Source organism: Oryctolagus cuniculus, chromosome 14 (assembly GCF_964237555.1).
Source record: "Oryctolagus cuniculus chromosome 14, mOryCun1.1, whole genome shotgun sequence".
Classification (NCBI taxonomy): Eukaryota; Metazoa; Chordata; class Mammalia; order Lagomorpha; family Leporidae; genus Oryctolagus; species Oryctolagus cuniculus.
In genome coordinates, this window is record NC_091445.1 from 64,096,474 (window position 1) to 64,121,785 (window position 25,312).

Consider the following 25,312-nt stretch of genomic DNA (forward strand, 5'->3'; position numbering starts at 1 on the left):
ATCTGAAACCTGTTCCCTTCAGGAAGCCTGTTTGGGAGCCACATGAAACTCAATACTTCTTCTCAGTGCTGCCGTGGGTGCCCTCTGTCTTGGCCCCTATGTGTAGTATTGCTTTATCTGCTGCAAACACCGGAAGCAATGGGTCATAGGTTATGGAGCTCAACTTTGGTAGCCCTAATACCAGATACAGTGCCTGGCCCATTGTGAGCATTTAACAAAGGCAAAAATGAATGAAACCTATTTGTGTCTACCTCTACACATCCCTCAAGAGCTTATGCGTTCATCATCCCTACTTGGACAATCTTAATTGATACCAAGCTGATATTCTTGACTTCAGTATCCATTCCGAGTTAGTTCATCACCTAGCTCTGACCCTACTGTTCCCCTCATTGGAGGTTCTCTACCCCACCCACAGTTCTGAGGTAGAAAGTTGGAGTGTTGGGCTGTGGATACAAATGGTATGACAGCAGAAAACTGGTTGAGAAACATCAGCCTCGATTCCTCCGCATGGCTCCTGCAGTATCACACGACTGGTTCTTCTTCCAACTTCTCAAGAGCCTTCAGCCCGGCCGCTTCAAAGCGTCACCTGAACCAGACTGCCCTGGGCTCCTCTCCGTGAGTGGGCGCCTCCGAGGCCGGGAAGTCCTTTCTCTCACACAGGCCTTCTCATCCTTCAAGATCCACCCAAAATACCACCTCCCCTGCAAAGCTTCCCCAGATCTGCCTCATGTTCCCTGCTACAAACCCCATCACTTCCTGAATTAAGGTCTCAAAGCCCATGTGAGTGGCTACATTTCCTATGTATGCAACTCTGCATCACATCCGACAGTGCTGTACCCTCCCTGGGGTATAAAAGCCTTCCTGAAGATGGAAGGCTTTTGCCTGTTCATCTCTGAAGCATTTTCACTGCCGGCTGCCTCCTCTGGCCCCAAACACCCAGCACATCTGCAGGAGAGATTTGCCATTTTCCCAGTAAGAGTGACTCGTGCTACAGTCCAGGCACTAGAACGCACCACCCCTTCCATCTGCGAATACTGGTCCCTAGATCCTCTTGCTTTCCTTCCTTCCCACAGCGGGCCACTGGCCCTCTCTTGTCTTGAATACCCACATTCTTCTCATTTCCCTCCACAGAACTCCCCTTTGCTGGGAATGAAGCAGCCCACCCTAATGCCTTTTAGCAGTATCATCATCTTCGCATGCTCAAGATTTCTTCCATCTCATCCCCCTCTCTCCTTCAAGCCCACAGCTGCTCGCTTTATGGGGCTGGTCATACCCTGCACACTCGGCTTTCATACTTGAGCCATTAACGCCTCTCCACTCCTGCCTCCATCCTTCCATCCCTACCTCCACACCTCGTTCTGAGATCTTGACTCCAGGCGCCTCCATGAGCACACACGTGCCATTGCTGCCTTTAAGTACCCTCACTTTATTGCATCCATAAAGCCATAAAAATGTTTCAATCAGCACATATGCAAACAGTTGGCAGCAGCCAGATATGGCTTATAAAGATAAGAAAATGCTTCCAGAGCTGTATGATGAGCAGGTTCAGGAAAACCTGTGGTTTTCTTTTCCTCTCTTACCTTGACTTCGTCCAATTCACTTTCCCATTGCGCTTCCTCTCCAGATGGATCCTGAGCGGCTCTTCTTTTCTCTTTCATTTTCTTTAAATTCGCTTTTGCCTCAGGCCTCTCAGTGTGCGCAGGTCTGCGGATTTGCTGTGGGCCATGGATCGTCCTGGCGCTGGCAGAGGAAGTGCAGCAGAGAGGTCAAGGGTGCTGCCTCGGGCCTCTAGCCCCTTCTGGCTGTGCAGTCACAGGCAAGTTCTTCAACATCTTTGAGGCCTAATTTCCCCATCTGCAAAGCAGGGGCATTTAGCCCATAATGAAAGCTGATGCTAGTGACCATTATCCTAAGCTCTCTGGACTCTGGCTAGGATTGGGGAGCGTGGGTCTTTCCCTGTGTTTGTGGAACTGTACAGCTTATTCATCCCCTTCCCCACCATTTTGTAAAGAGGTGTTGGGGGGGTGCGGCTATAGGCAACGAAGGGTGTTTCTGGCCCAGAAAAAACATAGTACACTGTGTACCTATCCCTGCCTTGAGCGTTTTAACAGCAGACCCAGGGACTTGTGAAGTTTGGGGGCCTTTTCACAGCTCTTAAGTCCTCCAGGACACCTGTAGAACTGGCGCCTGGTTTGGTAAGGTCTCCTGGGAGGGTAGGGGGTCACCTTAGTACCCATGAACAACAGGATTGGGGGCAGAGTGGTGGAGATCCAGAACCCTCTTCCCTCTGCAAAATGTCAGAGTCTTCGAGGGGACACCCCAAAATCTACTTTTGCCTTCAGGGCTGGGGCCACAAAGCATCCTCTGCAGATTTCTACAGATCCTCACTCTGGGTCTTCTATTAGGATGGGAGAAAGAGCAATTCAGAGGGGTGGCCATGGTAGCAGTGTGACCCCAGGCAAGCGCCTTTCCCACTGTGGAACATTGCTGCCTGGTTGGTAGAGGAGAGAGCTGGTTCTAGGAAGACACTGCATTAGGTGGCGGTCAAGGTCTTTGCGGTTAATGATCCTTCTGTGACTATACAGCAGCTCTTTCTCAGCCACACCCGTCCTGCACCCATAGACACGGGGTCCACACTCACCCTGCGTTTTCCAGTACAGCAAGAGCTGCGGAGCTTCCCTCTAATTCTCAAAGTGCTTGAAGAAATGTTGCCAACTCAAGAGCGACCCCTGCTCGGGGAGAACAAGATGGGCTTCTTCCGCTTGCTGTGTCCAGCTGTCGCCCCTAGGCCAGTGCTGGACAGAATTGCTGCAGCCCTACGCACACCCTCAGCCCCAGCAGCCAGGGTGCGAAGACTTTCACGCATTTAACCAGCACTTATCCGACACTTACACTAGGCTAAGCACGGTTCTAAGGCCACGCAGGTGTAACTCATTTAACGCTCATAACCAGTGAACCGAGAATTTTTATGATCTCCCTTTTGTAGATGGGCAACTAAGGCACAGAGAGTCTGAGTAACTGTTCCAAGTCGCACAACCTGTGACTGGCAGAGCTGGGCACCCTGCTCTTAACCCTACACTCAGAGCTGCTCAAGGAGGAGCACCAAGTGGTGACAGGCACTGAGCTCTGGCTCCCGCCCTTCATTCCCTTTGCTGCTTCTGATTGCCAAGGACCTGTGGCAGAGAGCGGGACTCCGGAAGCAGGTGCTCAGGCTTGGGCTTCTAAGTGGCTGCGGTGTGGAAGCTGCTCTTTTTTACAGTCAGAGCACCTGGGTCACAGCCCCCCTCCACCGCTTACTGGCTTTGCGGCTCCAGTTTCCATCAGCTGCCTCAATAGCGCCTTTTAAAGTGATGCTGTGGGCACCTGCTCAGCAAGAGTGGAAAGCAAATGAGACCACAGGATGGCGAAGTACTGGGAATACTGTCAAGTGAAATACAGATGCAGGGATTATGGTCAGCACCAAGCACCTTGCTGACTACTCATTGCTTGTACACTGTTGGATGGGCCTTAGGTAAGAAGCAAAACCAGACTTAGGGGAGCTAAGCACTCGTGGAGGCATCTGGTAGATCAGGCAACCGGCTCCGTTAGCCACAGAGGCAACACAAATCCCTCCCTCAAAGCCCTTGTACCTTGACTAGGATCTGCTCTCAACAGGCACATTTTCCTCAAAGAGGCTCAACAGCCTGGAGGCCTGGAACCCCAGGTCTCTCCTAGGGAGCCAGGGGAGGAGCTGGTCCAAACCACAGGCCTGGCTGCCGGGGACTGTGGGGGGGGGGGGGGTCCCACTGCTGTGTGTGGTCAGGAGGGGTTTCTGAGCACTGGGGGCTGCCGTTGCTGCCAGCTGGCCTGGGAGGTCGAGGACGAAACCCAGACTGGGCCAGCCAGGGCCACGTCGTAGCTCACTGTAAATAACAACTGTGAAATACCTACCTTTGTGACCCCCGAGAATGGACGCTTCAAGTGTGAAGCCCCTCGTTCCACCCCGAGGTTGGGCTTGCCCTTGGCTGGCGCACAGGTGTGCACTCCCAGCCTGCCAGAGGCCGCTGACTTTGCTGCTTCTCAGCTCAAGGCCTCCCTGACTCCACTGACTTAAAAGAACCCAGGAGCCTCTGCGTGGGAACAGTATCCCCTTTACAATGGAGAAATAAATAAACTCAGAGAAAATAAACAGGTCCCACTGGCTTAGAGGAATCCCTGTGAACTTCCAGAAGGCGCATTCCCCGACTCTATTTCACGTTCAGGAGGGAAGGCCTGGGTGAACAGAGACGATCTGTTTGCACACCATCTGGTTTGTGTCAGTTTAGCCAGATTGGCCCACTGGGTCACTAAGGGCTACTGAGAAACTGTCCCTGGCCAGTGAGGACAAAAAAAAATAAAATAAACCAAAAACCCTACACATTTCAAGGAAGAGAATGTGTGAGTTGCAAGTGAGAAATGTAGACTCAGCATCGTTGAATCCCCAAATATTTTTATAGGGGGTTGGAAGCAACAAAATTTACCAAAAACTCCCCACAGGCACAAACAAAGCCACAGTGTGCTCCCACTTACCGCCAGCCTGCTCATCACCAGCCTGGCCCCTGAGAGCCCCGAGCTCAGGGGAATGCAAGGGCTTCCTATAAACAGAGGCCAGCAGAGATCACCCTACCTTCCTGCTCCTCTCCTCCCCTCCGCAGAACCAGGGAGTCAAACAATGGCTTAACCTTTTGCGTTAATTAACGTGTTGGCTCGCTTTTGCGAACTAAGAGCCAGAGCTGCCTGATAAATAAAATGGTCATCGGAAGTCCTGAAGGGAAGCTTCCAAGCAGGCAGCCGGGCTGCTGTGCTCCAGCCAAGGCTGCAGCAGGCCCAGCGAGCCCAAAACCAGGGGGCCACCCTTCTTGGAAGGCTGGTGTGTCGCCCGGTGTGTAAGACGGTCAGAATTCTAACCCAGAGCTAAGCCATGGGCAGAGAATGGTAAGCAAAGCTTGCACTCCATTCTCCTTGTTTTACATCCTTTCCCTGCTAGCTCTCAGGTTTCACTCAGTTTTCTCTAAGCCTTCTCCACTTTGTCACCAGCCCGATGGGACTCCAGAGTTCTCCTTCACCTCTCACCTTGACATTCAGAATGGCCTGGCTTTTGGCTGAGATCACCTCATTGGTTGTTTACATCTTACTGGGAAGGAAAAGGATTGGCTAGAAAATATCCATCTTGCCTTCCTGCCAAGGTCCATGGAGGTAGCTACTTAACAGGATGTCTCATTGAGCTGCCATAGCCAGCATCAAATTGAAAGACAAACAATTGAGCTCTTCTTAACAGAGTGTTGGCTGTGCACACCCTCTCCTTGTCTCAAGGCCAACCCTGGATCTGGTGACACCTGTGACTTACCAGCACACTCTCTTACTTTTGTGTGCTCCTTATCTTTGCCTCCTTAATGCACTGACTCTTTTTTTATTTAATAAATATAAATTTACAAAGTACAACTTTTGCATTGCTGTGGCTTTTTCCCCTATAACCTCCCTCTCACCCGCAACCATCCCATCTCCCACTCCCTCTCCCATCCCATTCTTCATCAAGATTCATTTTCCATTATCTTTATATACAGATGATCAACTTACTATATACTAAGTAGAGATTTCAACAGAATGCCACACAACCACACAAGATATACAGAACTGTTTGACTAGTAGTTTTACCATTAATTTTCATAGTACAACACTGTAGCAGGAGCCAGGGCCCTATTAGGGCTTCTCTCTGCACCCCTAGCAACTCCATGGGAGCAGGTCCTCCAGCTGGGACTTTATTCTTGGTAACTCCATAAGAGGTTTTGCAGTGATAACTGTTTTTGTTTGCTGGGTGTGTATATGTAATGGACAAGAGATTGATGAAACCAAGTGGCACTTGAGACTTCTGGAAAGAAAGGTACACAGTTCATTCATGCAGCTTTTTAAAAATTTTATGTATGTATGTATGTATTTATTTATTTTTCCCCCAAAGAAACCTTTCATTTAAGGAGCACAAATTTCATGCATTTCATAAGTACAACTTTAGGAATATAGTGATTCTTCCTACCATACCCGCCCTCCCACTCACTCTCCCACCCCTCTTCCTCCTCCCTCTCACATTCCCAGTCTCATTCTCCACTAAGATCCATTTTCAATTAACTTTATGCACAGAATGCTTAAGGGCTGATTCTGAGGTCAGAGTGCTATCTAAAGCAATTGTCATTCTATGAGTCTGCTGTGTGGCCTGCTTCCCATGTTGGAGCATTCACTCCTTTTTAAATCTATCAATATTACCAGACACTTAGTCTTATTTATATGATCACTTCAACATTTAAGGTGATATTTTTACCACCCAACTTAAGGGGACTTGGGGTCCCATGGCAAGTTTTTAAACTGTACCCTGAGAAGTAAGTCCATAGGAATGTACACAGAACTATACAGCTTTACAGTTAAAAACTTCATATACTTCATAATTACAATTTTAGGAACATGGTGATTCTTCCCGCCATGCCTGTCCTCCCACCCACACTCCTACCCCTCCGCCTCCTCCCTCTCTTATTCCCATTCTTATTTGTTACTGAGATCTAAATTCATTGACTTTATACACATATGTTTAGCTATGTTAAGTAAAGAGTTCAACAAATAGTACTAAAAAAAACACTGATCCTTAACAGTCAAGACAAGGACTATTCAAATCATTTCTTCTCAAAGTGTCAATTTCACTTCTACAGGCTGCCTTTCAGGTGCTCTATTAGTTATCACAGGTCAGGGAGAATATATAGTGTTTGTCCCTTTGGGACTGGCTTATTTCACTAAGTATGATGTTTTCTAGATTCCTCCATTTTGTTGTAAATGACTAGATTTCATTATTTTTACTGCTGTGTAGTATTCTATAGTGTACATATCCCGTAATTTCTTTATCCAGTCTTCAGTTGACAGGCATTTGGGTTGGTTCCATGTCTTGGCTATTGTGAATTGAGTTGCAATAAATATAGGGGTGCAGATAACTCTTTCATATGCTGATTTCATTTCCCTTGGGTAAATTCCCAGGAGTGAGATAGCTTGGTCATATGGTAGTTCTATATTCAGATTGCTGAGGTATCTACATACTGCCTTCTATAGTGGCTTTGCTAGTTTATATTCCCACCAACAGTAGATTAGTGTACCTTTACCCCTCACATCCTCACCAGCATTGTTGTTTATTGATTTCTATATGAAAGCCATTCTACATGGGCTGAGGTGAAATCTCATTATGGTTTTGGTTTGCATTTCTGTAATGGCTAGTGATCCAGATCATTTTGTCATGTGTTGACCATTTGAACTTTCTCTTTTGAAAAAAATTCCTGTTTAAGTCCTTGGCCCATTCCTTCATTGCATTGTTTGTTTTGTTATTGTTGAGTTTCTTGATCTCTTTGTATATTCTGGTTTTTAATCCTTTATCAGTTGCATAGTTTGCAAATAATTTGTCCCATTCTGTCAGTTGCCTCTTCACTTTCCCGAGTGTTTCTTTTACAGTACAGAAGCTTCTCACTTTCATGTTATCCCATTTGTGAATTTTGGCTTTGATTGCTTGTGCTCACGCATGTGGCTTTGGCTAGACTCATGAATCAAGATCTGATCCTTTATCTTTCTCTACTTTTATACCCTAAATTGACAATGTAACAGCAAGGCAGTTTGGATGAGGGGAGCACACTGTTAATCTTAGGCACTCAGGAACTAACAAATCACAACTGCAACATAAGAGTTTTATGACACAGGAACTAGTAAATCACAAGAAATAAATAAATAAAATTTTAAAACTAAAAAGGTGAGGCAAAGGGAGAGGTTGGTCATACAGTATCTCAAATGGCGAGTACCCAGCGGGTTCCTAAGTGGACCTGACCCGAGCAAGGCTAACAGAAGGAGGCTGGCCCGTGGCAATCTAGTTTCAAAACACAATTTTCCTAAAATTTTTGTGAGACTCTGATTTACCCTTTCAACCTTCCTGGAGCTCTGCAGTCTCCAGGCTGTGTGAAGCTTCCATTTGATCTCCATGGCTGTGGCCAGCTGGTAGACTATATTGGCCTCAAATGCAGGACCATTCTTGCTTCCTATTGTCAGGAGGAGTCTGTACAGTGGAACGATTTCCTATAGGAGAGGCCTGAGCAGCCCATGACTGCCACTTACTGCCACTTGCTGGGGATCCCAAATAACTTTGAGTAACTTTAAAATCTCTTCTGTTTTCAATCTTCTTGCTGCCAGCACTGAGGAGACTCCTTTCCTTGTCAATGGCTCCATGGACATTTTGGGTAGCAAAAGCGTGCCTAGAATTGGTATAGATGTTGACCCTTTCCATCCCTTTCCTGGAAGGAGGGCTTGTATTAGAGCCCAGAGTTCAGCCCGCTGTGCAGACCAGGTCCCTGGGAGGCATCTACTTTCCCCTGGAGCAGTGGCAGTTACTACTGCATACCTGGCCACCCGCTGCTCCCATCTGTGAAGAGTTCCAGATGCGGGTTAGGGAGCCGCTGGTCAGTTCAGTCAGGTTGGGTTGAAAAGACCTCATCTAGGAGCTCTGCACAGTCATGGTCAGGGGGTGCCTCCTATTCTGCTAAGGGTCAGAGTTTAAGGTCTGTACAGGCTCAAGTGTTAGATGTGGGTTTTTGCACAGCAGGGCCTGCTATTGAGTCATCCTGCCCTGTGACAGCCAGCAGTGGCCCTTACAGTTCAACAGAGTCATCACTGAGTGGGAGCCTGTAAGTGGATCATTTGCTTCGGAGTCAGTTTTTCTGCTTCCCAGAGCAGGAGGACAAAAGTGGCTAGAGACCGGAGGCATGGTGGCCAGCTGCTGGTAGCTGAACGGATCTGCTTGGATAGGTAGACCGCCCATCTCTGCCCATCTGCTGAGTCAGAACCCATAGTTCCCGCTTTCCTTTCTCATGTACACAGATAAAAGGGTTTAGTCACTTCAGAGAGGCAGGGCACTGTTTGTAGGGCAGGCTTAAGGGTGTTGAAAACTCAGCGATGTTCTGTAGATATGAAGGGAGAAGATTCCGGTCCTGGGAGGAGCTGATAGAGAGGCTTAGCTGTCAGGGAGAATCTAGGGATCCAGACACGACAGAGACACTGCTCAGGAATGTTGCACACCACTGATTTTCTTTCTGGTCCCAGGGCCTGCGTTCCTTGAGAGATTCCAAATCCCAGATATTCGATGGTTTGTAGAGTTATCTGGGCTTTCTTTCTCCCAGGGTACTTTATATCCCACTCCTGTAGCAGAGTCAGGAGCACAGCCAGTTCCCAGATCTCAAGCCTCCTATCAGCAGGAAGTCATCTACATACTGAAACACCATCAATTCAATGAGTCAGCAGGAAACTTCTAAGTCTGCTGCTAGTGCTTCCCCAAAGGAGGCGAATTTTTGAATCCCTGAGGCAGCCTTGTTCAGGTGAGCTGTGTCTAAACAGGTGAGCCCGACGGCCCCTGCAGAATCAGTCCTAAGAGTGTGTGTGGGGGTTGGGAACCACTCAGCATAAGATCCTAGACTGGTCAATATCCCACTCCCCCTGTTTTCTTAACTGGCAGCAGTGGAGTGTTTCACTGGGACACACATTCAACCAGAATAGCTGTTTTTCACAGGCGGGTGATGTGTTCTTTTATTCCCAGCTGGCCTCTCCAAGGTAGGGGGTGCTGTTGTTGTCGTATTGGGATTACTATGGGTGTATGGTTTTTGGCCATGGCCTCTCCAAGGTAGGGGGTGCTGTTGTTGTCGTATTGGGATTACTATGGGTGTATGGTTTTTGGCCATGCCCGGTGGATTAATTTCAGTCCAGGCCTGAGGATGTGCTCACAGGAAGTCTTCCAAGTTGGTGTTGGGAGTCTCTCTCTCTCCCAGATTTTATAGTCATCTTCATGGCCGATTGACATCATCAGGATGAGGGAGGGAGCGGAGCCATAGGCAGGTTGTCAGGTGGAGTTTAAGTGTCAGGTCCAGTGGGGCACCCCAGGAGTGGCGCTGGGCATTCGGGGATGTAGAGAAGCCCATGGTCAACCCAGTGACCACCCAGGGTGCAGGTTTGTGTTCTGAAGAATGGTTTCTCAGACTGAGTTCTGGTGGCCGCCATGATGAGAGCAGTCTTTTCTCCTAGAGGGGCCCAGGCCGAGTTATGACCGAGTGTTCAGCTCCTGTGTCCACCACAGACTTTACAGACTGGCCCCTACCTTCATGGAGCCCCTGAGTTCAGGGGGCTGAGGGTGTGGAAACCTGGTCTGCCTCAGTCCTCTCCAGCAAGCATGATGAGCGCCTATCCCTGGGCTCTGGTCGGTATTTGCGTCTTGGGGCTTGTGGATTGCAGTTGGGGGCATTCGTTTTTCTGAGACCCATTTCCTTACAGTGGGCACACTGATCCTTTATCAATGACCTTGGCCTTCGACTCTGCGGGCCCCCTAGTCCTGTGGCTGGATTTGTTCTGGGAGGGCAGAGGTGCCTGAGCAATGGCAGCCACCAACAGGGCTGCATGGTGTTTGTTGTGGGAGTCTGATTCTCTTCTTTCTTCACGGTTCTGGTTAACAAACACCTTGCTAGCTTCTTCCAAGAGCTGAAGGGTGTTCATGCCAGCCAACCCTTCAAGCTTCTAGAGTTTTCGGCAGATGCCGGGAGCACTCTGGGCCATAAAGGCACTGTTGACCATCCGCTGGTTTTCTGGAGCCTCAGGGGCGAGAGGGGTGTAAATTCTGAATGCCTCACATAGCCACTCATAGAAGTCTGGTGTTTGATCATTTTTCTGAGTGACAATGGTAGTTTTGGCCATGTTGGTGGGCTTTTGGGGTCCTGCCCAGAGACCTCTCAGGAGTCCCTCTTGATAGTGGTCCAGGGGGGTTCTCTCTTCTGGAAGGTAAATATCCCCATCTGGAACCTGGTCAAGAACAATTTGGCCGTCCATGCAGCTGGGGCTTGTTCTGGGGCTCATTCGTGGGCCTCACAAAGGACTCTCTGTCTCTGGTGTTGAGGAGGGCTGAGAGGAGTTGGCGACAATCACCCCATGATGGACAATGGGTTTGGAAGAGGGACTCAAATAGATCCACAAGTGCTTGTGGCTCCTCTGAGTAGGAGGGTGTGTTACGTTTCTGATTTAGAATGTCAGTGGTGGTGAAAGGCTGATAGTAGACTGTGACGTCCCCTGGTTGAACAGCACCATCCGCTTCAATAACAGGAGGTGCCGGGGTCTCTCTCGGGGGCATCAGGAGGACTGGAGAGAAACTGTTCTGAGCCAACCAGAGATGTTGGGTTATTGGAGGGGTCTCTGGTGCTGAGAAGGTGGAACTTCTTGGAGTGGGACAGAGGGTGTCCCAGTGTGCAATTCCAGTGGCGGAACAGTAGGTGGCGGTGGAGCCTGGAAAGGTGGGGGCAGGACCTCCTCCTCTGCTGTGTCACCCTTGAAAACTTTTGGTCAAGGTAGCACTTTTGCATTCTGAACTACTGCAGGCCGGACCTAGGCAGCTTTGATGGACAGCCACGAATCAATGTCAGGAAATTGATCTGGCTGTCTGGGCTGTCCTGTAACTATTCGCCAGACTTCTCAGTCTACAGCAACATCTGTCATTCCCTCTTGGTGGCCAACCAACATTGAAAGAGGGCCATTCAACTATACACAGAGTCTAAGTCTACTGGGGTCAGCCTAGTCCCATAATCCTCATAAAAGCCATTTTTGAAAATTTTGAGCATGATATCTTAACACCATGGACTTAGAAGAAGGCCCACCCATCCTGTGTCCACCCCCTGATCAGAGATGCAAGACAAGCAAAGGAAGGGTGCCTCTAGTTGGAGACCAATCAGATGCCTGTCTGGCCATTTGCCCTACAGGAAGTTAGGTGCCTCTTAGCCATAACGGGTCGCGAAGTGACTCTAATGGTCCTTGACCATAGGAGGATCACTATGGAAGTGCGGTTTCAGGCCCACTCAAAACCCGTAGCTTGTGCCGTGGGTCAACAGACTCAAACTGCTAATGCAAGCAAGAGTGGCCACATGCTCACACAACTCTCATATAGATTTAAAACATTTGCTCCCTCTGAGAGCCAGTCCTACCTTGAAATCCCAAAGTGGATTTCTTGGGGGAGAGATCAGGTACCCCTTCTGCTCCCTGGGGTAGGCTTGTCTTAGACTCCAGTCCCTGGGGACTCTTACCTTGTCTGATGCTTCCAAGCCTGATCATCCTGAGTCTCCTTGAGTCTGAGCGGGTGGCGGTGGCAGGGACAGTGGCAATTCTTGCTGGTGGGAGGACATCTCCCTGAAGTCTTGGGAGCAGTGCCTGGCCATCTGTCTGGCAGTGGCCATGGTTGTTCCATCCATGCGTTAACCCCCGTGGCTCAGAGACCCAGGGTGGTCAGTTTCCTGGTCAGGGAACCAAATGTTACTGACGAGAGATGGAAGAGACCGGGTGGCACTCGAGACTTTCGGGAGGAAGGGCACGCAGTTCATTCACGCATGTGGGCTTTATTAGACCTGTGTCTCATGAGTCAAACCCGATCCTTTGTCTTTCCCTACTTTTATACTCTAAGTTAGCAAGGCAGTACAAGGCAGTTTGAGGGGAGAGCACACTATGCTGTCTTAGGCACTCAGGAACTAACAAATCCAGCTGCACAACCAGAGTTTTGTGACACAGGGATCAGTTTGTAACTTACACATTCTGCTTCCTTTAGGAACCTCGGTGGTAGGGGTTGTCATTCTACAGCGTGCGTCAGGATCACCCGGATGCTCATGAAGCAGGTTCCCAGCAGTACCCTAGCAGTAACAGAAATAAGGGGCTGTCAGTCTGTGGTCAGGCCTTGGAACCGGGGTGGGAGGGCTGAGCTTTGAGAAAGTCACTCTCAAGCTGCTCCACACAGGTCTCACACGGCGGCCGTGTCCTCCGTGGTGTCAGCTGGAGCGGAGCTTGGGGGAAGTGCCCCTGCTCTCGGCCTCGTCAGGGATTGATTTGTAAGGGCATCACTCCCATCTAAGCTGGTCTTCTGGGCCAGCCTGCCTTCCACTACAGGGTTAAGCATTTTCACCTGGGCCCCCAAATATCAAATGGCCTTCACAAAGCACATCAGGAAAATCCCTCAAATTCCAAGCTAATTGACAGAGATTCCAGGGATAGGCAGTAAATACTTTTGCCTTCTGTATTGAGAAACAGCGAGAACAATAGTTTGGCTCTCTGCCTACCCAGCAGATATCAGCCGACCAGGGTTCTCTGAAACTTTTCAGCCTCCACACACGGACTCAGCGGAGAAGGAAGCAGGAGGGTACAACATTTTGAAGGGAATTTTTTTCCTTCACAGTGAGAGGTAATCTATGAGAATGTAATTCCTCTAAAATAAAATTCGAAGCCTAAAAGAAAATTTTATGATGCTTGGAGGCAGACCACTCAGATGTTTTTAGTTAATCTGACAAGAGTTGAAAGAATTTTCACACTTGCAAAAATATCAAGGTTCCTTTTTGGCCTCCAAAGAGCTGAAATACAGTTCTGTTTTCAACCTCTAATGAATCTGGCGTGAACACTATTTCTCATAATCGTTGTGATTTTTGGAAGACTAAAATAAATGGGGTAGAAACCAATGTAATAACAGATTTCAGAATCACAGAATGATGGAATTAAAACAATGCTTGACCTTACTTAGACCAGTTCCGACTTGTAAAGCCGAGGAAGCTAAGACTTTGTCTTGTATCCCTACCCAACAACAGAACAATGACATCTACAGTCCCTGAAGGCCACTTCATTCCAGACTTGAGATTTAAGCAAATGCAGCAGCCATAGGACAACAAAAGTACTCTGAGTGGGACCAAGTGGTCTATGAATGCCACATGTCTATGGAAAGTAAGATAGAGCAGAAAGAGCGTTAGATAAGGAGACACGTAAGACAGGAGCTCAATGTCCTGTCTTGGCCATGTAAATCCTCAAGACCTAGAGAACGTTGTAACTCTGAGCTTTCCTGTCTCCATCTGCAAATCTGAATGATAACCAGATTGTTTTAAGAATGAAATGAAGCAATGTCTGTGAAAAGTACATGACAAGCTCAGATGTATTACCCAGTGATACAACACGCATGGAGATTGCACCCAGACGGTCTGCCCAGAGATAAATCTTGACACCCTCTTGCTTTGATTCCTTCGGCCTGACTTCCAAATTCCAAATATTTATTTTGATCCTCATCCTTTTTGGCCTTTTTGTCTTCTCGGATCTCACCCTATCCCAAAGAGCAGCCATTGGCCAACTGATTCCCATTTTCAGTCTGGCTTCAGAAGACCAGAAGTATAATCTTGCTTCATCCAGTTCTGTCTCCCAGTCCCTATTTAGTTCCCAGACCCACAACAGCTCCTTGGGTGTTTATGCAGCAGAATTGAAGGGAATAGAATAGAATGAGAGGGATTGGATTCAGTTCCATATAAGTGAATTCAACCCGAAGTCTGGGCTACTGGAAAGGGAAGACTAATGCAGAGCATCTCGGCTGATGAGGTACAGGTAAGAAAAGTGAGTTTGATCTGTTGCCAGAGGAAAGTAGCAAAAATGTTTCCTTAAGAAAGAAAAGCAAAACTGGGCTCTTCCCAAGTCTCTCGTCTACCTTTCCCAGTAGAAAGTGGTCTTCCTCCTTTCAGGAGGAAGGGCATGGAGCTTCTCCATGGGCGGAGGGTGCTGACTCACCAGAAAGTTTTTTCTTTCGCAAGTTCTCTATATGGACAAATTACTGTTTCTCCCTGGTGGCTGAGTTTCCTTAAGAACCATGATGAGGAGACCCCTTGAAAAGGAGACAGTAACGTGGAGCGATTGTTTTTCTGGTTTGCTTTTATTGTCCAGTCTAGAAACTGTGGCGCTTGTCATGTTTCTCTCTGTGGGTCTGGGTTGACTTTCCCAAAAGGAGGTTCTTGCTTTTGCATCACCACGACAGCAAACAGAGCTCAGAAAAACCGTCAGTGGCAAATACAAAACACCAGCTATGTCTGAACCACAGATGGTACAAAAAACATAAACAACACTTTCTCAGCTTAGAGGATGGACTGTGCTCACCACTGCAAGGACCAGATATCAAAGTGGGGTCTCTCTTCTGAGATCTCGAATCTTGGCCTGTGGGGGTCAAGTTCCTCACCTTTTGGAATACATGGAATGTTCCAGAATGCTGTGGGATGACCTGCATGTCGGCGCCTCTTGGCCTCATTAGGATGAAACCCTCCTGTTTCTCAAACAAGCAGCCTTAGCACTCTCCTAATCTCCCACCTTCACCGACCAGAGAACAAGACCTGTTAAGAAAGGCAGACTAAGCCACTATCTGAAAATACATTAGGTCAACTTTTTATTTACTCAAAGGGAAATCATTGGCCATTGGAATAAGATGGTTTTGGCTCCATTTTGGAGCCATATATGTCTTCCCAATAACCACAGATTTATGTACAGAATGTCAAGTTCACAAAATACTTTTCACAGGCATTATCTCATTGGAATGCCACTCACTGGGCAGTAAGGAGGCTACTGCTCGCATTTAATTTTTTTTAAAGATTTATTTATTTATCTGAAAGTCAAGTTATACACAGAGATGAGAGGCAGAGAGAGAAAGAGGTCTTCCATCCACTGGTTCACTCTCCAATCGGCCACAACAGCCAGAGCTGAGCCAACCCGAAGCCAGGAGCTGGGAGCTTCTTCCAGGTCCCCCACGCGGGTGCAGGGGCTGAAGGACTTGGGCCATCTTCTATTCTACTGCTTTCCCAGGCCATAGCAGAGAGCTGGACTGGAAGTGGAGCAGCTGGGACTCGAACCGGCGCCCATATGGGATGCCAGCACTTCAGGCAGCTGCTTTACCCGCTACACCACAGCACCAGCCCCCTCACATTTTAGAGTTGGGGAAACAGAGCCTCCAAGATGTGTGTTCAAATCCAGTCCTCTCCTCCACCATCTGTTGCGACCCTTCAGCGTTCACGGCTGAGTTCCGCAGCAGCCTGCGCACAGCCAGGTGGTCAGCTCCAGCAACCCCGAAGGAAGGTCAGCCCCCGAGCCCCTCTGAGTCAGGCAGCAGTGAGAAGTTTCCTGGTCATTTTCTCACTGTCTTCCTTCAGCTCTGACTTCCTGGCTCGAGTTCCAGCTCCAACATTTGTTAGTACTGAGGACGTCTTCTAAAGTTATAAGCTCAACCTGTGCCTTGGTGTTCTCACCTTTAAAATGGGGATAATGCTACCCTATCCTTACAATGTGCTGAGATGTATAGAGGAAAGCCTTTAAGACCCATCACCCCGTGCTAAGTAAGGGGTCATTGCACAGGGCCTGTCGTTATCCTTGTTAGTTCCTCCTATTTTACGCACGAGGGACAGATGCTCATGCGGGTTCAGTGGGAGTGTGGCTGAGATCCGGGTCTAAGCGGGCGTCCAAAGAATTTGCTTTGTTTCTGACTTTTCACTGCCCCACTCTGCTTATTATTCTCCTCCTCCTGGACACTTTCTCTTGGCACGTAGCCCATTTCCCTTCACAATGTTTCTGACGCTAGGCTGCTTGCTCAGAATTCCCGAGATTGTCTCTATTGGAAAGAAATCATGATTTTTGGAGCTGAAGCCAAGGTATCTGCATTTTTACAAGTAACCCAAGTGATGCTGTTGTACCTTGAGCAAGATCAAGAGCTGCTGACTCAGACTGACCATGACAATGACTGTCCCTGCTCAGGCCAGCCCGGCTCTGTCTACCTCCCCCTTCACGTGGGGAGTGTCCCAGATCTGCCAGCTGGATAGCCTCCTTCCCGTATGTCCCCTCACTTGCTGCTTCGTGATCGGGAACAGAAGCTGGCGCCAGCTCACAGTGTGACTCTCCATCATTCCAATCCACTTGGGATAAGGCTTGTGCAATTTATGGCTTATCTGGTCTCAGCATCAAGCAGGCTCAGGCAGACCTGCCAGTGGGACAGAACGGTAGGAGAGGTGATGGGTTGGGCAATGTCCATTCCATACACAAGACTCACATACACAAAGCTGCAACAACTGTGTAGCTAGAGAAATCTCAATCCCTACCGGGGTTCAACCCACAAAACTCGGATAACATGGAGCAGAGCAGAGGCTCACAGAAGAGCAGAACCAAAATCAGTCTTGGGATTAACGTTTTGTCTTTACTTCTTCGCACAGCAGAGAGAAGGCAGTTATCATTTACCACGTGCTTCACTTGATCAAGCTCCGCAAATCCCAGTCAGTGGCCTCCACCACCAGTGCATGAGTCCACCAAAAACCTCTTGGCACACGTCCGCTGAGGCTCCTAAGAGCCAATCTCCACATGTAACCCCCAGGCAAATATTTCTGCTTTTCTTATCATGATATTTTTCCCAAATTTCTCCATAAATTGGACTTAATCTCTGGTTACATAAACAGCTAAAGATATCCTAATTCCTGAGAGGATATCAAAGATCTGTTTTGAGTGGGGAAATGGAGCTGAGGGGGTGGAGCAGAATGGAAGCAAAACAAGCATTAATTATTAAACAGCTAGAAGATTTTAAAAATCACATACCACTGGGCACTTTCCCTCTCCACGGTGGTTTATCCCCATTAAAGGAAAGCCAGGAGTCTCACCATGGTGCATTTGCTGAGCTGTGTCCTGTCACTTGGAAAGTGAGTTTAAGAACGCACTTCCTGTCGATGGCCTCTGAGTGGCAATGCAGCTGCCCTAGCTGGTGCATTGATTCGATGCAATCTCTTATTTTGCCAACTGCATCTAGAACTGCTGAACAAAAGGCAATCTGTCATATGTGTGAGTAATGTGCAGAGCAGCCAAACAGTCCAGAATCCTAGGAATGTTTTTATAACAGGACAGAAAACCCACTCTCGGCTCTGTTTTGCTTGCTGGAGCTTGATGTGTGAAGAAGTTCAGAGACTGCATGTCAAAGGAGAGGTAAGAAAATAAGAAGAAAGATTCTTTTTTATTTATTTATTTTTGACAGGCAGAGTGGACAGTGAGAGAGAGACAGAGAGAAAGGACTTCCTTTTGCCGTTGGTTCACCCTCCAATGGCTGCCGCGGCCGGCGCGCTGCAGCCGGCGCACTGCGCTGATCCGATGGCAGGAGCCAGGTAATTATCCTGGTCTCCCATGGGGTGCAGGGCCCAAGCACCTGGGCCATCCTCCACTGCTCTCCTGGGCCACAGCAGAGAGCTGGCCTGGAAGAGAGGCAACCAGGACAGAATCCGGCGCCCCGACCGGGACTAGAACCCGGTATGCCGGTGCTGCAAGGCGGAGGATTAGCCTAGTGAGCCACGGTGCCAGCATAAGAAGAAAGATTCTTGATGGGCCTCATCCTCTGTCTCAGTCTGTTTTCTGTTGCTGTAATGAAATACCTGAGGCTGGTTGACTGACAAAGAGAAGAGGTTTCTTGAACTCACGGCTGGAGTCTCAGAGTCCAAGATCAGGTGGCCTCATCAGGTGGCCTCTGGCGAGGGCAGTGGGGCTGCGTTACAACATGGCAGATGGCATCCTGGTGAGGATATTCGGAGAGGAACGAACAGGATGTGTGGAAAATGAGAGGACTCAAGAGAGGCCGGGCTCTTTCCTAACAGCCTGCTCTCGTGGGGATGAACCCGGTCCTGCAAATGCTACCGTAGTCCCTTTCAAAGGTAGTGCCTGTGGCCCACTCATCTCCTAAGGGGTCTCCTTCCTCAGTGACATTGCAATGGGGACCAGACTTCCAACACGTGAACCTTTTAGGGACACACTCACACCCTGTCCAAGCTACGGCACTCTTCAGAAGAGAGCAGGCCTGCTACACCCACCACGTTTTCTATGCGTTGACTTTCCAGAGCAGGTTTGTTGTTAGCATCACAATTTATTGTCACCCAATGATCAGGACAACAGGGGTTCTGATCTGGGGCTTGGAAATACAGTCATGGCAATCATAGGCGCTATCCTCATGTCCCTCGGGCAGATCCCAGGTGAGGCATGCCCCCAAACCCCTTCTAGTGCTCAGGAGCCACTCAGAGGCCAGAGGCCAGTCTTCTGCTGATACCAACTAGTCCATCTTCCTCTCTTTACTGGGGGTAAACTGAGTCCCAAGGGTCCAGTGTCCTGATGACACAGTGAGCTGCGACTACTCAGAAGAATTCAGGCCCCGGGAGTCTTGGTCCAGGTTCCATCATATCACTCTTTTAGCATTTATAAGGAACAGAGAAGGTGTGAAGGAAGTTTTCTGAAGTCCTTATAAACTTAAAGTGGAGAGTGGGTGAAGAGATAATACTAAAGGAGGAAGCTACTGCTCACGGCCCAGGGGCAGTGTGGGCTGAGCTCCAGCTCTGAAATGGGCCCTAAGCTGCATCAGTAAGCAGCTCATGTGTGGACTTGGGAGTTGATCTGGGCTCACTGGGCCGTGGGCCTTGTTTGAAGGCAGAGATGGTGGAAGTGCCTATTTTGTGGGATTGTGTAAGGATTAGAGGAGCTAACGCATAGGGCCTGGCACAAACAGAACGCTTAATAAATGCTGGCTGTTATTGTAACTCCGGTGCAGACATCCAAAGACTGGGACAGACTGCCAAGAAGCCAGTCCTGAGGGGCTTGTCCTCCAGCCAGACTTCCTCGCTGGCAGCTCCTATTTCCCCCGGGCTGCCCAAGTCCTCCCTCCGCCTTCCAGATAAGAGACGATTGTGACCATGTGCACATCCAGCACCACGCACAGACCCTGCCAGCAGAGAGCAGGGTGCTGCCTAGAGGTGAGGCTGCAAACGGACACGGGGGAAGGGAACTGGGCGGGGGAAAGGAGAAGAAGAAGGGGCAGGGAAGGAGAGCTATTAGCGAGATTCCGCTCCTCAGCTGTCACAACACCCGAGCACGTGCTAAAGGCTTTCTAAGGACAGAGACGGCGACACCCAGTCACCAGCACCTCATTCCTCTCGGGAACTCAGAGCAAAAGGAAATGTCCCCCCCCCTCCCCGCCTCGCAGAAATCACTAAAGCTTACCGTCCAGGTTTGGTTTCCTTTTCCTCAAAACCGTGTAATCGGTGTCCCGTAACACCGGTACAACTGGCGTTCCCATCACAGACTCCTTGATTAGGATACTGAGTGTTTATAAAGAGCACCCCAATTCAACAAAGACCACATTCTATTCAGTGTCATTTTCACGAGGAGCACTTTGGGTCGTGTTCTGCCTCTCCGCAAATCAGCCACACAGCTTCTGCGCGTGGGAACCGGAACACCCTACATGCTGACTGCGGGGGAGCACACAGCCGACTCTGCAGTCCACAGCTGCACTCTTCCTCTCGCGTCTCCACCATGTGCCCAGCAGGACAACGAGATAAAGTTGCTCCAGATAATATTTGTTTTGTTGAGTGTTTCCCTGAGACTGGACACCACCCAGCAGCTGGAGCCCCCAATGCTGGCGTGTGAGGTTCAGAGATTGCGTTTCAAACCCCGGAGCAGGGGGATTTTCATCCTGCTTGCAGAGAAGTCATTATCTTCAGGATTTTTTTTTATTTTATTATTTTTTTTTTTTGCCTGGAGCACTGGAACTGAACCCTCCAGAGATAAGAACAAACAGAATGTGTTCTGTCTTTCCCAAGACAGCTGCCTCAGCATATACTTTCCACTTAAAGCTTTTAAGGATTTGACTTAGACATCCATGAACACCCCAGTGGACAGCTAGGGTTTGGTTTAATCCCCAAGAAAACTGGCATTAAAATAGACCTTTTCCCAGCAATAATAATCTCATTTATGATAAATTATTCTATTCTCAGTAGCTTTGAGACACATGAGAGCTTTTATGTAATAAAGAGGCCATTTATTTCCGAATATTTTAATGCATGTTTCCATATTTTTCTCATTTTTAATGCAAGGGCCGTTGACGGTATTGTAAGAGAATGTCTTTTAAAAGCAAATTTACGGCAAGTGTTCCAGGGAAATGGATGGCAGCGGACGCCGTTACGGAGCTACGCTGCTGAAAGGGGCAGGGCAGGGATGTTCCAATTCCCATTTGGGGGCACAAAAGAGTAACCTCTACAGAGGAAGGCTGTGCTCCTGGGTAAACTGATATGATCCGGGAGCCCTGGCTTCAATTCGGGCTCCATCCTTTGCATTCCTGGACATTCTTAGCGATTGCTGTGTCTCTTGGGCCACATCCGAGATATGTGTCTCCTAGGGTAACAGAGACAGAGGTTGGAGAAGACCCTGATGATCCCTGGGGAGAGAAAAGCAGTTCTGAGCATGTTGCGCTAACTGCAAGGAGAGGCTGTTTTGAAAGAGCAGAGAAGTCTTGCCCAAAGTGTGACTGCTCAGACTTTCTGGACTTCTGTTTTCAGAGCCGCTCATCCGGAAGGATGCTATCCAGAAACACCAGGGTGGGAGGTCTTACTGGGAAGCTCTAAGTGGATTTGGATGTGGAGAAAGGACAAGAATCAAAACCCGCTATGCCCTCCCCCCAACCCCAGGAAGGTACAAATGCCTTTTTATTAAAAGACATCAAATAAATTTCCTGTAGGCATGGGCAATGACAGCAAGAAAGCAGTATAGGTTGTTCATGGAAACCAGCGCCTGATCAGCTTTAGCGATTTTCTGAAACATCAGGCAGTCTTGTCTTCAGTCATTTTTCTGAACTGACTTCTGTGAAGTTATTGGTGAGGAGCACTGCCTTGAGCTTCCTGTCCCAGTTTGCTAATAACTGGACAGAACAATTATAAGTGTCAGAATGTGCCACCACCCATCCCACCTCCCATGCCACCTGCTGCACCCCTTCCAGGGTCTTTCCCTTCTTTCGGAATTTCTGTGACTATGACTTCTGCTGTGGCTAATGGACAGGCCACCCCAGCAGGAGCCACTAAAGCAGTTTTATGACCTTTCGTGGATCAGTAATTCATTTTACCACCATATTCACAAAATCTCCAAGCACAGCAGCATAACCAACTTCTGAGGCACTTTGCAGAATTTTCTCAACTATCAAAGATCTTTTAACACCTCTGTTGCTAGAGATGGTCTTTGCAGGAATTTTGAGTGTTCTTTGAATGATCTCTGTACCTTTTTTTTTTTTTTTTACTCTTCATTAGCTGGAGTTAATGAGTCTGAGGCTGGAATACAGAGAAGGGCCCAAGTGTCTCCTTGAACAAGGGCAGCTCCTGTACCATTGAGGGCATCTGTAATCATTCCTCTTAATTTGCTTCAACAGCGCTTGTCTTACCAACCCTCCGCACAGCTACTCCATCTGAAAACTTAGCCAGACATCTACACAGGCTTTCCTTTCCACTCATTCCTTTCACACTCATTGTGACATTTAACTGTTTGATGGTCCACTCTCCGAATACCCACAACAGCAGGGGCTAGGCCAGGCCAAAGCCAGGAGCCAGAAACTCCATGGGGTCTTCACGTGAATGGCAGAGACCTAGGTACTTGAGCCATCATCTGCAACCTCCCATGGTGCACTTTAGCAGGAAGCTGGATGAGAAGTGGAAGTGGGACTTCGCCCCAGCAGTCTGATATGGGATGTGGTTATCCAAAGTGGCAAATTAATCCATTCCACCACAACATCCACCCCCTGATAATTTCTTGAATATGCTTTTCAATTTGAGCTCTGTCACCTTTTCCTTTTGAGAACATCATCTCTGGCCACAATGTCCTCACTAAGTTTTCCTATCATGAGGCTGAATATCTTCAAGATTTAGGATCTACCACTCTTCTGCAAATACTGTACCATGAGCAGCAATAAAAACAGATTAATTAATTAATTAATTAATTTGAAAGGCAGAGTGACAGAAAGAGTTCTATCTATCTCCATATCCATATCTATATTATATCTATATCTGTATTTATATCTATAACTATATGTTTACCTATATCTGGCCAGGCCAAACCAGGAGCTAGAAACTCCAATCCATGTCTCCCGTTTGTGTGGCAGGACCCTAAGCTCTAGGGTCATCATCTGCTCCCTACCCAGGGGCATTACGAGAAAGCTAACTGGAAGCAGCATAGCCAGGATGCTGACCAGGCACTCTGACATGGAATGTGGGTGACCTAAGCAGCAGTTAACACACTGTAGCAGGATGCCCCTCTCCTGAGCCGGTTCTTCCGGCTGTAACCTGAGACTTTGCTATCATCCAAAGACCAACCTTAGCCTACTCATGAGTGAGCTCAGAGTTTCTCTCTATCAGTATCTTCAGAGATGATGGCCAAGGCTTACCGTAAGCATTGGCAATTTCAAGAGGAGGTACAACGGACTGGACATTAGAAATCTTCTTTTCACTCAATAGAACATGTGCATACTGAAATTCAGATGTCTAACTTTCTGATGTATTAATAATGTATGGAAAAATACAGTGCCAATCAACCTTCATGCCTTCAATAATTTCTAATTCATTCAGTGTTTTCTGTCCTTTCCTGTGAGGACACTTACAGAGTCAAGGTTCTCTGAAGATACACAATTGGTGGGATGTGTATATAGGTATAGGAAGGATAACTTATCAAGGGAATTGGCTCACATGATTATAGCAGCTGAGAGGTCTCACCGCAAGTCATCTGTGAGCTACAGACTGTGGGGTGCTGGCAGCAGCTCAACTCTAAGGGCCTGATAACTGACTTAAATAAAATTAAGAAGAAAAGAAAAGAAAAAGAAGAACTGGGAAAGTTAGTCTTGGTTACAATGGGAAGCCTGCATGCCAGCAAGGGGGTTGCTGGTTTACATCCTGGAGTTCAAAGATCAGTGACCATTGTCCAAGGCAGGAGTCTATCAAGTCCCATCTCTCAAAGCCAGAGATCAATTCCCCTCCCACACTTAATCTACCCACATGCCCAGCCAACCGGTGCTGCCTGCCCACATCAAAGCTGGGTCTCCCCACCCAGTTCATCCAGACTCACATGCTAATCTCCTTTGGAAACACTCTTACAGGCATGCCCAAAGAATGCTTTTCCAGATGTCTAGGTATCTCTCGATCCAGTCAATCTGACATCGTAAAATTCACTACCCCAGCATCCTTTCTTCTAATCACCTTTCTCATGGCATCAGAGATGATGTTGCCAATTTCTTAGTCTCCAGAAGCAAAAAGCAGGGCAACCTGGGGCAGTTTCTTTGGAGGCTGTCGCAGGCATGGACTGTTTCTCAAGTTCAGTAATTATGGCATTGACAGCTAATATCAACCTTGGTAGAACAATGCCTTTGCTGATCTTCTCCAAGCCCTCCTTGCAATAGAGGGAGCCAGTGCAATAGCAGCAGCGGCACTACCTGCAGCGTCTCTGTTTGTATTGTTGGAAGCATCTTGAACAAATTTAACCCTAATATTCTCATATTTGTCCTTTAAGTCAATTGGCATTACAGCAGTCACACCATCTTTTGCTACTCTGGGACATCCCTAACGCTTTCCATAACCACTGTTGTTATCTGGGACATTATAAGAGCTATACCATTGGCTAAAAGCGCTACACCTTGAAGTGTTAAGGTTCAGGCACCTGCCCCAAGTTTTATGTTTTTGGTATGAGCCCAGGCGAGATGAGGAGCAAGTGCCCTGGACACAGGCCTCATCAGATGGAGAACCTCGGGCAATCAAACACTGGGGTGGGGCAGAGGCCAGGAACACACTCGGAGAGGCGAGGGGTCAGCAGAGAATGAGGGACTGCATCTCCTTGGGTCTGAGGTTTTTAATATATGCTAAGTTCTCAGGACAGAAGACCGTTCTGAGAGGGCCTCTCTATGTCATCCTGATGCGCTGCCTGATGAAGAATTATTATGAAATTTAATCTCAATCATATGTGCTTGCGTGAGACTAGAAAATATGTATTTGACATGAGCAGAACAACACTTAGGGGACAAGAAGGCAACTCTTCACAGATATCTTACTAAGGTTCCCTTGACAAAATGCTCTGTGTATTCTATAAGCATTAATACTCCCCTCTGTAAGAAAATCAACGTTGGGGCCGGCGCCGTGGCTCACTTGGTTAATCCTCAGCCTGCGATGCCGGCATCCCATATGGGCACCGGGTTCTAGTCCTGGTTGCTCCTCTTCCAGTCCAGCTCTCTGCTGTGACCCGGGAGTGCAGTGGAGGATGGCCCAAGTGCTTGGGCCCCTGCACCCCATGGGAGACCAGGAGGAAGCACCTGGCTCTTGGCTTCAGATTGTAGTGGCCATTTGGGGGCTGAACCAATGGAAGGAAGACCTTTCTCTCTGTCTCTCTCTCTCTCTCTCTCACTAACTCTGTCAAGTAAAAAAATTATAAAAAAAATGGAAGTCAATGTCAGGGGCCTGGCTACAGTGACACTCTGGGTGAACTATAATAGGGCTTGGCAACAATGCTCTACAGCAGCGAGCCACTTTTAGTTCTGGACAGATAAGCGATTTTAGCCTTCAGGATGTTGCCTAAACAACTCTGACTGTGGCATCGAGGTCTCTCGATTCCCTTCTAGGAA

The 25,312-nt window shown here is 48.2% G+C and overlaps 2 pseudogenes; both read right to left on the reverse strand.

The window, feature by feature from the left end:
• Window positions 1-21,608: 21,608 nt before the first annotated feature.
• Window positions 21,609-22,915, reverse strand: LOC138845239 (60 kDa heat shock protein, mitochondrial pseudogene; annotated as a pseudogene).
• Window positions 22,916-22,952: 37 nt separating this feature from the next.
• Window positions 22,953-24,778, reverse strand: LOC127492749 (60 kDa heat shock protein, mitochondrial-like; annotated as a pseudogene).
• Between the last annotated feature and the right edge of the window lie 534 nt (window positions 24,779-25,312).